The 12,496-nt window shown below is 48.9% G+C and overlaps 1 pseudogene; it reads right to left on the bottom strand.

Annotated features, from left to right (window-relative positions):
- Positions 1-7,272: 7,272 nt before the first annotated feature.
- LOC112059934 (U4 spliceosomal RNA) lies at positions 7,273-7,450 on the bottom strand (annotated as a pseudogene).
- Between the last annotated feature and the right edge of the window lie 5,046 nt (positions 7,451-12,496).

The raw sequence follows: 12,496 nt of genomic DNA, 5'->3' as shown, positions 1-12,496 counted from the left end.
CCTGCTCCACCAATCCGTCTGGCCAAGATGGGGCCTGAGGATGACCCAGAGGCTTATCTGGTGACCTTCGAGCGGGTTGCTGCAGTAGCTGGTTGGGCGCTGGACCAATGGGCAACCCTGCTTGCCCCCTATCTAACGGGGCCGGCCCAGAAGGCTTACCGGGGGCTACCAGACGATGAAGCCTGTGTTTACGCCAGAGTAAAAGCGGCTATCCTGGATGCCTTCGACATCACCCCGGAGACTTTTCGGCGACGATTTCGGGGAAAGCTTTACCCCCTGGGTGTCCGGCCCTGAGCCGTGGCACAGGAATTAAAGGATGCAGCGTGCCGATGGCTACAACCCGAGCATTGAACTGTGGCTGAGGTGACAGAACAGATCATCCTCGAGCAATTCGTGCACATCCTTCCGACTCCAGGGAGGGCGTGGGTGTTGCGGCACCGACCTCAAACTCTAAGTGCAGCGGTCACACTTATGGAGAACTTTCTAGAGGCCGAGGCCCCAATAGGACCGACAGCCCGACCCCCAAGCTCTGGACCCGGCGCTCAGAAGCCAGAAAGGGGGTCCACCCCCCAAAGTCAATGTGCCAGCTCGAGCCCGACGACCAAACAGCGGCGGCACTACTTTTCCCCGACGGCCCGAGGCCCCACAACCCGCACCGTCCGGACATTTGGCCCGTCCATCGGGCCCCGGCCAACCCCGCGGCCACCCGGGTGACCCTACACGGCCGGGGCACAGAGGTAGGACCTTGCTTTCGGTGTGGTGAGTACGGCCACCTGCAACGAGACTGTACGGCGATGGAATGCGATTTTGGCCAGGTGTACACCGGGGAGCGCCGGGCCCGCCTGCCATCCGCGGCCAAATTGACGGCCCCCATGAGCATCGCCGGGACACCTGTGGTGGGTCTAATTGATTCGGGCTGTGGGCAGACTCTTGTCCGCCAGTCCCTCCTCCCGGACACCGAGCAGATCATCGGGGAGGTACGGATACAGTGCATACATGGAGATGTGAAACCGTATCCCACGGTGCAGGTCCCTCTCACGGTAGACGGGACAACTCAGTTAATGAATGTGGCGGTGGCCCCGTCCCTTGCCTACCCAATCATCCTGGGCCGAGACTGGCCAGAATTCACCGAGGTGCTCCAGTCCCTATCTCCGGAAGAGGCATTCGAGGGAGCCTCCTCTGCAATGGACCCAGGCCCCAGGCGGAGCCCCGACCCCGGCGTTGACTCATCCCTTTCACCCAGGCAGGACAGCCAGGAGACAGGGGGCCCCCCGGTGGACATTAGGGACTTTAGCCGAGACCAAAGGGAGGACCCTACGCTCCGGTTTGCCTATGAACAGCTGGCACTGGTAGAGAGGAAGGTCGTGGAGGCCCAGCGGGCTACCCAATGGCCTAGATTTGAGCTTGATCAGGATCGTCTCTACCGCGTGGAGCGGGACCCTCAAACTCAAGAGGTACGGACCCAACTCGTGGTTCCCCGCATTCATCGACGGGCGGTCCAAAAGCTAGCCCATGACATCCCAGCTGCAGGCCATTTGGGACCGGAGAAAACCGCGGCTAGGGTCCTGGCCAAGTTCTTCTGACCCGGCATCCACCGCGAAGTGAAGGATTACTGTGGGTCATGCCCGGACTGCCAACGCGCCGCCCCGGCCGGGGTCCGGAAGGCCCCCCTAGTTCCATTACCAACAGTGGGCGTCCCATTTGAACGAGTAGCGATGGACCTGGTCGGACCCTTCCGGAAAAGTCAGGCGGGCTACCAATATATCCTTGTCTTGATGGACTACGCCACCCGCTTCCCTGAGGCTGTCCCCTTAAGGAGTATCACTGCCCGCACTATTGCGACAGAGGTCGTGAAGATCTTCGCCAGGGTAGGCCTCCCTCGAGAGTTACTTACTGACCAAGGGACCAACTTCACATCTAAGTTGTTCCGTCAGGTATGTGCCCTGCTGGGGATTAAGAAACTGCAGGCCTCAGTTTACCATCCCCAGACGGATGGGTTAGTCGAACGTTTTAATCGAACCCTGAAGGGAATGTTGCGACGCTTCCCCACCCAGGACCTCCGTCAGTGGGATCAACTACTTCCCCCTTTACTACTGGCGGTTCGGGAAGTTCCACAGGCTTCCACGAAGTTCTCTCCATTTGAGCTCCTCTATGGGCGACGGCCCCGCGGAGTGATGGATCTCCTGAGAGAAACTTGGGAACATACACCATCCTCAACGCAGGGCCTTTTACAATACGTCTTGCAGCTGCAGGAGCGGTTGGCCCGGGTGGGTGAACTCGCGAGGGAAAACTTAAACACGGCCCAAAGGGGCCAGGAGCAGCAATATAATCGGGGCACCCAGGTCCGATTATTTGCCCCCAGGGACCAAGTTCTCCTCCTGCTCCCCTTGGAGGAATCAAAGCTTTTTGCCCGCTGGCAGGGCCCGTATGAAGTCCTTCGCCAAGTGGGGCCTGTCAATTACGAAATCCGGCAGCCTGATCACCGGAAGGGAAAGCAGATCTATCACGTAAATCTTTTAAAACCCTGGCGGGAACGGGAAGGACTACTAATTGCCCCATACCCACCTGAACCAGACCTTGGGCCACAACCCCCCGAAGAGTCTGATAATGGGGAACCCCAGCTAGCCGAGACGCTCACTGCTGAGCAGCGGGAACAGGCCCTCTGCCTAGTGAAGCCGTTCCCCAGAACCTTCACCACGAAGCCCGGACAGACTACGCTCGCCTACCATGCAATCCAGACCGACCCCGGGGTGGTGGTCCGAGAGACGACCCGGCCATTGCCTAGGCGAATGCGAGAGGCTGTGGAGGAGGAAGTCCAGGCCATGTTGGGACTGGGTGTTATCGAGCATTCCCAGAGCGAATGGCGGAGCCCCGTCGTCCTCGTTCCGAAGCCAGATGGGAGCCGGCGGTTTTGTATTGACTTTTGGAGAGTCAATGCCATTTCAAAGTTTGATGCGTATCCAATGCCCCGCGTCGATGAGCTCCTTGACCGGCTTGGAGAAGCCTGCTACATCACCACCTTAGATCTCACCAAGGGGTACTGGCAGATCCCCTTGGAACCCCGATCCAAGGAGAAGACTGCGTTTGCCACCCCTTCAGGCTTGTACCAGTTTACTCGGATGCCTTTCGGCCTCCATGGGGCCCCAGCAACCTTCCAGCGCTTGATGGATCGGATTTTGCAACCTCACACCAAGTACGCCGCCGCCTACCTGGATGATGTGGTCATCTATGGCAGTAACTGGGAGGAAAATCTCAACCAAGTGGCGGCTGTCCTCCGGGACCTCCGCGCCGCCGGCCTCACAGCCAATCCCAAGAAATGCCGAATCGGGCGGGAAGAAACCACTTATCTGGGGTACACCCTGGGGCGGGGACAGGTACGCCCCCTCATCGGGAAGGTTCAAGCCCTCCAGGAATGTCAGGCGCCAACCACGAAGAGGCAGGTGCATCAATTCTTGGGCCTGGCCGGCTATTACCGGCGGTTCATACCCCATTTTGCAACCATTACGGCCCCTCTGACAGAACTCCTGACCAAAGATAGCCCCCGTAGAGTGTGCTGGTCTGACGACTGCGAGAGGGCCTTTCAAACTGTCAAAGACCGCCTGTGTAGCGAGCCCGTTCTCTTCAGCCCGGACTTCGATCGTGACTTCATTGTCCAGACCGAAGCCTCCGGCGTGGGGCTTGGGGCGGTCCTCTCACAGGAGGTGGACGGGGAGGAGCATCCTATTGTTTACATCAGTCGGAAACTGTTCCCCCGGGAGCGGAACTACTCCGTCCTGGAGAAGGAGGCCCTAGCTGTTAAGTGGACGGTTGATGCTCTCCGCTACTACCTCCTCGGGGCCCCCTTTATACTGGTTACAGATCATGCACCCCTGAAGTGGCTTAACAAGATGAAGGATGCGAATGCCCGCCTTCAGCGATGATATCTTACGCTACAAACCTACGCCTTCACGATCCGCCATCGGGCGGGACGGGACAACGCCAACGCGGACTTTTTCTCCCGTCTGGGGGAGGCTGAGGACGCCAGCTCCGAGGTTCGGGAGCTGGATTTGAGGGGTGGGGTATGTAGGGGGCCAGGGTGGCTGCCCTCCGAACTTGAGGGTAAAGTGCCTTTCTCTCAGCCTGAGTGGGCGGGGCCAGCCCAAGCTCGCTCCACCCCCCGGAAGGGGAGGGGTGGAACAGGAAGTATACCAGGGAGGGAGGCAGACGCAGACCGCCGGCTGCTCCCTCCAGAGCCTGCTGCCACACCAGGGGAGGCCCTGGACCCGTGGAAACCTCACCTGGAGGACGGACTGGGGCTGCCAGGACTGCCTGCTGCCGAGTACCCAGAGGAACTGGAGGAGCCGGAGGAGGAGCGGGAGCTGCCAGCAGCCGAGTACCCAGAGGAGCTGGAGGAGCCTGAGGGGGAGCTGGAGCTGCCAACAGCGAACTACCCCAACGCACTCACGGGACCAGAGGGATTCGGGCGAGCAATCGGGTAGGAAGTAGCCCAGGGACAGAGCTGCACAGCGGTGAGTCTATGTAGCGGGACGACCCCGCTGACCCAGTGGTGGGACCCTCGTTCTGCCACTGTCAGGGCCCTGGGCTGGAACGCAGTGGTGTAGGGTGGGCCTGCGTTCCCCTACCCGGCCAAGCTATGCCGGGACCGTTGCCGGTGCTCCCCTGCCTGAGGGGCGCGCTACTGACCTTTGCCGGCGCTCCCCTGCCTGAGGGGCGCGCTACTGACCTTTGCCGGCGCTCCCCTGCCTGAGGGGGCGCGCTACTGACCTTTGCCGGCGCTCCCCTGCCTGAGGGGGCGCGTTACTGACCTTTGCCGGCGCTCCCCTGCCTGAGGGGGCGCGTTACTGACCTTTGCCGGCGCTCCCCTGCCTGAGGGGGCGCGCTACTGACCTTTGCCGGCGCTCCCCTGCCTGAGGGGTGCGCTACTGACTTTTGCCGGCGCTCCCCTGCCTGAGGGGCGCGCTACAGACTCTGGCTGGCGGCCGCCCCGCCGCTAATTTCCCGCTGACAGAGGCATGACCCAGGCCGGCCAGTGACCTCGTAGCTCCCCACCGTCCCCTAGCGGGTAGGTGGGCCGATGCCGATCACACTGCCATAGCTCAAATGCAACAGAACTTTTTAACTGGCGAGGATCTTATCTCAAATGCTTCAAAGCCCCTGAAAGCTAATACCAGAAATGTTCATGCTTCTATGTTCAGCTGCCTGCGATGGCAATTCGGCAGCAGCTTCTGTCTTCCGGCTGAAGACAGAAGCTGCCGCCGAATTGCCACCGCCGCGGAAATGCGCATGCCACCCTAATGGCACACGGACTGCCCCCGCCATCCACGGCGGCAATTCAGCGCAATGCTTGGGGCAGCAAAAACAGTAGAGCCGGCCCTGCAAGATGGGCAAGAAATTCCTGCTAATTTCAGAACAATGGGAGAGGGCTGGGGTATTTGAACAGCAGAGAGTTGCTGGTACTCACTGGGCCTCACAATGCCCAATGGCAGCATGTCTCCATCGGTAGCTGCTAATGCCTCCCTATCCACTACTGGCTTCAAAAACCTATGAAGGGATTTGAAGGTGCACTTGGAACCCACTGGATTTAATGATGTATTCCTCTACTGTTAGCATGGCAGTAGCTTTCACCAATGAGAGACTCCCGCAATGTAGTTGATCAGAGGAATTCCTTCTAATCCTCAGTTCTTTGAAAATCCTGAGGGCGTCCTCACTGTAAAGTAGCATTTGTTCCTATCAACAATAGGAACATCTGGCACATCTCATTTCTTTGGATCAAGAAGTGGACAACATACGCTGCTACTCAAAATAATACCTACAAAGGATCATTAGATTTGCTTATTTACTCTTCATTATTGAAAATCCACAGGGAGTTATGTGCAGTTATCTATAGAAGTAGTTTATGACTATTCTTTTATGTTTTAATTACTGTGACTGCATCAGTAAGAATTCTTAGCACTTTGCATTTTCAAATCATTTTGCAAATATTAAATATGTAATTAGTATTATTAATAAAATGTATGATCTGCTTTCCACTTCTGCTAATGAATAAGTACATCAATTTTGCAATATTTAAGAAGTGTACATAAATTACATCTCCTGCTGTATGCCCTGATTTAAATTATAGCTGTAGGGTGTATTGAATACCCCAGTCTAATCTTCTCTTTACAAAGGCACTGCTAACATCAGGATACAAAATTACTATATCAGCATCTTGACTTCAGTTTAGGGTTGTTTTTTTAAAAAGGTATCACTATGAAATACACAGTACAAACACAAGGTAAAATTATGGAAGTATTTTGACCCAGAGGCCCCTTTTTGTTCATAAAAAATAGAACATTTGTTTGGTTTAAGAGACTACAATCTTTTATAGTTCAATAAATTTTTAGCAAATAACTGTCTTAATTTTTATGAACTTCTAATCATTGCATATCATGAAGAGAACCTGAAAGTCACTATAGCCAAAATAAGACAGAAAAAAATGATGTGCATTAAATTAGGATGGGTTAACCCATTTGATGCTTTGGTTTAAAGAACAAGTACTGTGTCAGCTGCTCTTTTCAAGTGGAAATATTCAGCTCATATGAATACTGCTTATTCTGTTATCTAGTTCGTCACATGAATGAATTATTAATTTTCAGTCTTTGAAATATGAAGTTCCTATTAGGTCTCAAATATAGGTTAGGCTAATCTTGCAAACCTTTTAGGTATTATTAATTTATTATTAATTATTATTATTATTATACACACAGTTCTACTAACATAAAGGACTGCTTGCATACATAAGTTATGATAGTGTCCTGTCCTGTTAAGTAAAATAACTCAATATGAATGAACTAATATGTTCATAATTAATTAATATGCAATTGATGACTTAAACTCAAACCAAGCTCAGTCCAACCTGAACCTTTTTTAAAGCTCAGAAAATATACCGTATATACCCATTCATAAGCCAAATATTTTTGGTAAAAAAGTGACGCATCAAAGAGCGGGGGTTGGCTTATAAACAGGTCTACACCAAAATTTGAAGATTTTAAACTCTATGGAATCATTGAATTGAATATCTAATACATTGTTGTTTTGTTTACCTGGAGCATCTGCAGGCATGGAGCCCCTCAGCTCCCTGTGGCTGAGGTTTGCCATTCCCAGCCAATGGGAGCTGCGGGAAATAGCTCCTATTGGCTGGCAACGGCGAACCGCGGCCTCAGGGAGCTGAGGGGCTCCATGCCTGCAGATGCTCCAAGTAAACAAAACATCCCGACCCGCCAGCGGCTTACCCTGACGGCCAGGAACCAAAGTTTGCCGACCCATTTATTGATGTCAATACTGCAGCCTTTTAAAGTTGCAAGGGCTTTGTTTAGTGGACTAGATTGACTTGAAAGGAAAAGTTTTCAACTAGCAATAATCACACCTCAGATTAACCTCATTGGCTATGATACTGCCACTGCACAAGGCAAAAGAGCAGTGTTTCAGTTCTGCATGACATTTGACCCATGCATTTCACAAAATGCTATGCTTTACAAGCCAATCAGAAAAATACAACGAACGATAGTGGTGTCAGTCCGCTACTGTGTATTTTGATCTCTTTATGCATTTCTACCAATGGACCTCATAAGTCTCGAGCAATATGAAAATATAATGTGCAGAATCAATGGAATCTCTAATAAAATTGAAATAGCCTGTTAACCCCACAGACATGCCAATCTACAGGGCTGTTTTGAAATAAACAAAGAACAATAATGCATCTGACGAAGTGGGCATTCACCCAAGAAAGCTTATGCTCCAATACATCTGTTAGTCTTTAAGGTGCCACAGGACTCTTTGTTGCTTTTAATAATAATTTGACAGTGATAAAGCAGGTGACATTCCTATATAAAGTCCTACAAAATCTATAACTACAATAATCTATTTTCATACTAGTATTTAAAATGAACAATGGTGAAATCAAAAGAAAAAGGTCTGCTTATCACGCAGTGTTCAAACTTAAAGTTGTTGAAGATGCAGAAGCAAACAATAATTGCGCCACAGCTCATGAATTCTGTATCAATGAGAAGCAAGTAAGAGAATGGTGAAAAAACAAAACACTAAAAGACATGCCAAGAAGCAAGAAAAAATGTCCAACGAGGTGCGCTTCATTTCCTGAGCTGGAGAAAGCTCTCAATAATTGGGTTGTTGAATGTCGACAAAATGGGTACATTGTCACTAAAACTGGAATTCGTCTGCATGCTCTGAAAATGTCGAAAGACGACAAATACAAGTCAGTAAAGCCGTCAATGTTTGTCGCATCAGCGGGTTGGTGTACTCGGTTCATGAACCATCATGGTCTCGGTCTTCATCAGCAAACAAAGATAGCGCAAAAGCTGCCGAGAGATCTGGAAGAAAAAAATCAAAGGTTTCTTATAAAATATCAAAAGAAATATGCATTTGAACTGTAACAAATAGGAAATATGGATGAAACACCAATGACATTCAATCTCCCAAGCAACAGAACGATAACCAGTGTTGGTGAAAAAACAGTTTTAATTAAAACCACTGGCCATGAAAAAATCCATTTTACAGTGGTTTTATTGTGTTTGGCAAATGGATCAAAACTCCCCCCTGTTATTTTTAAAAGAAAAACCTTGCCTAAAAACATGAAATTTCCTGGTGGTGTCATCGTACATGCACACGAAAAGGAATGGATGGATGGATGAAAGTGGGACTATTGAATGGCTGAAAAAAGTGTGGAATAAGATACCAGGAGCACTTTTCAAGAAACCTGCTACACTTGTTTGGGACATGTTCAGGGCACACAAGATGGATGAGGTGAAATATGTGGCCAAAAATATGAAAACTACTTTGGCTATAATACCTGGAGGCTTAACTTCAGTTCTATAACCACTTGATGTCTGCCTAAACAAATCCTTTAAAGACAGGCTATGCAAAATGTGGTCTGAATGGATGTGCTCAGGCATGGTGAAGTTGACAAAAGGTGGGAATCTTATGAAGCTTGAAATCAATCTGGTCGCCCAGTGGATCAAGGACGCATGGGTGCCCATTCCCTCGGAAATGATAGAAAAATCATTTAGGAATGATGCCATATTTGATGATGACACAACAGAGGCTGATGATGAGAAGGAATCGGAGTCTGAAGATGACACTGCTGACATTTACGATGACAATGCAGATACAACTTTAACTGAAGCCAAGTTTAATGAACTGTTTGGTGAATCAGAGATTGATTCAGACTTTAAAAAGTCTCATATTGTTCTAAGTTACTTGTTTTAAATATCCATTTACTGATTTTAAATATTGACTGTAATTTTGAAGGTGAATACATATTTGTTCAGTTATTATTATAACAACAACAGGTTTTTCGTGAGGTTACATTAAATAATTCTAGCAAAACTTTTGAGTGTTTCTTGTGATGCCAGCTTTTCAAATATCGCAGGGGTTGGCAAACTTTGGCTCCTGGCCCGTCAGGGTAAGCCGCTGGCGGGTCGTGATGTTTTGTTTATCTTGAGCATTCACAGGCATGGAGTACCTCAGCTCCCAGTGGCAGCGGTTTGCCATTCATAGTTTTTGCTATTTTTACCTAACCATCCTAGGGGGTCGGCTTATAAACGAATGGGCTAATGAATGAGTATATACGTATGTTTATCTTTTATTTTATTTTCACACATGCTTAAAGTTATGCATGCATATAAGTGCTTTGCTGGATTGATGCCAGAGTGATCAGAACTTTGCAGGATCAAGCCCCAGGTGATCTGGTGATGGAGACCAGATAAGTGCCTAGATAGACTAAACCCAGGAAATCTCATTAGAAAGTCTGATCTAATGAAGCTTCTAACCAGATTTCTAGACAATCAAGGCCTAGGTGAACTTTGATCATTATAATTCCCATTTTAGGATCCTGCTCATCCAAACTGCAGCTCAAAACATCCTATGGTTCACTCATCACTAGAATTAAAACTTGGTTTCCTATCTTATTTTATTTTATGTAGAAAACAAACAGAAAACAAACTTGATTGTCAAACAGAATATCTGTGTTTCTGAAAATCAAAGTAGGTAAATGATCTGTGAAGACTAAATCCAGGTTGCCCTTGTATGATGCCGATGAACAATCTTGTGCTCAATAGTCAGGAGCAACTATTTCTCATTTAAATCCTATATTCAGTTTGTAAAATTAGAATCAGGCAGTGTCCAGATTCATCTGTGTGTGGCACAGTGTTAGAGGGAATCAGTGCTCTCTAGATAATTGTTTTTTTCTATGTAATTACTGTAATAATAAAATCAGGTCCTATTATATTCATTATTTAACTGATGCACCTCAATACCTGGTGTGAAACACAGGAAGTCCATTATTTTATCTGAGTCAGAATAAAAATCTCTTCACTTTGTCAAGGCTAAAGAACTTGTTAAAATTTATAGGAGCTTCTTTGATTAAAAAAATATGATAGTATCCAAAGTCAGTACTGAGTGTCCTTCCACAGTCAGCAGCAATTCAGCCTTTGGGACAAATAATGGAACTCTGAAGTCAGAAAGCCTGAGTAAGGATTGCAGGATTTGTCCCACAGAGAGTCAGCCAAGTTGACTTTTAGACTATTCATGGCAGTCTTTAGAACCCATTCATTATAATCAGTGGGAATTTTGCCCTTGTGAGGGCTAGAGGATTAACTTCACTCTCTTTGTACAATATTAACCTTCTTCCCTTTTCTCTACCCTCCCCACCACTTTCTTCTACTATATTTAATTAGTACCTCCTGGCCTGGCTTTTTTTTCCTTTTCTTATTCCCATTCAGTTCTTCTTTTAAACTGCTTTCAAACTAGCGAGAGAGGGCCTCTCTCTGCAATAGCAAACATTAATAAATTTTTCTCAAACTACTAGATTATCCCTATCCACTGCTCAACCACTCATGAGTGTAACCAATCCCCTATTCAGCCAAGTACAGGCTGCTCAGATCATGGAAAGAGCAGGGGCTGCTCATCTGATATTGCAAGTGAGCGGAGGAGGGAAGGGAAAGAACTTAGGCTTTACTCCCTACTGAAGGGAGCTGGCCAGATGTAAGGGATTGGGAGGGGAATAGATTACTAACTGACTTAAGATAAACTGACATAAGTCACCCTTAAAAGAAAATAAGAGCATCCACAGAGGGGTTTGCACTGGTTTAACTAAATCAGATTTACATCACACCTTTAGGCCTGGTCTACACTACGAGTTTAGATCGAATTTAGCAGCGTTAAATCGAATTAAGCCTGGACATGTTCACACGGCTAAGACCCTTTTTTCGACTTAAAGGGCCCTTTAAACCGGTTTCTTTACTCCACCTCCGACGAGGGGATTAGTGATAAAATCGGCCTTAGCGGGTCAGAATTGGGGTAATGTGAACGGAATTTGACATTATTGGCCTCCGGGAGCTATCCCACAGTGCTTCATTGTGACCTCTCTGGACACAACTCAGATGCACTAACCAGGTAGACAGGAAAAGCCCTGCGAACGTTTGAATTTCATTTCCTGTTTGCCCAGCGTGGAGAGCACAGGTGACCATGCAGAGGTCATCAGCACAGGTAACCGTGATGGAGTCCCAGGATCGCAAAAGAGCTCCATCATGGACCGAACGGGAGGGACGGGATCTGCTCGCCATATGGGGAGATGAATCAGTGCTAGCTGAACTCCATAGCAGTAAACGAAATGGCAAAATATTAGAAAAGGTCTCCAAGGCCATGAAGGACAGAGGCCATAACAGGGACGCACAGCAGTGCCGCGTGAAAATTAAGGAGCTAAGGCAAGCCTACCACAAAGCCAGAGAGGCAAACAGAAGGTCTGGGGCAGAGCCACAAACATGCCGCTTCTACGCGGAGCTGCATGCCATGCTAGGGGGTGCAGCCACCACTACCCCAACCGTGTGCTTTGACTCCTTCAATGGAGAAACACACAGGGAAGCGGGTTCGGGGTACGAGGAAGATGAGGATGAAGATAATGTAGATAGCTCACAGCAGCAAGGAAGCGGCGAAACCGGTTTCCCCAACAGCCAGGATATGTTTATCACCCTGGACCCAGTAACCCCCGAACTCACCCAAGGCGTGCTCCCAGACCCTGAGGGCACACAGGGGACCTCTGGTGAGTGTACCTTTGTAAATATTACACATGGTTTAAAAGCAAGTGTGTTTAATGATTAATTTGCCCTGGCAATCGCGGCCAGTACAGCTACTGGAAAAGTCTGTTAACATGTATGGGGATGGAGCGGAAATCCTCCAGGGACATATCCAGAAAGCTCTCCTTCATGTACTCCCAAAGCCTTTGCAAAAGGTTTCTGGGGAGGGCTGCCTTATCCCGTCCGCCATGGTAGGACACTTTACCACGCCAGGCCAGTAGCACGTAGTCTGGAATCATTTCATAACAAAGCATGGCAGCGTATGGTCCCGGTGTTTGCTGGCATGCAGACAACATCCATTCCTTATCGCTCTTTGTTATCCTCAGGAGAGTGATATCATTCACAGTCACCTGGTTGAAATGGGGTGA

The sequence above is a fragment of the Chrysemys picta genome, chromosome 7, assembly GCF_011386835.1.
Source record: "Chrysemys picta bellii isolate R12L10 chromosome 7, ASM1138683v2, whole genome shotgun sequence".
NCBI classification, from domain to species: domain Eukaryota; kingdom Metazoa; phylum Chordata; order Testudines; family Emydidae; genus Chrysemys; species Chrysemys picta.
This window is presented reverse-complemented; position numbering and strand designations above follow the sequence as displayed.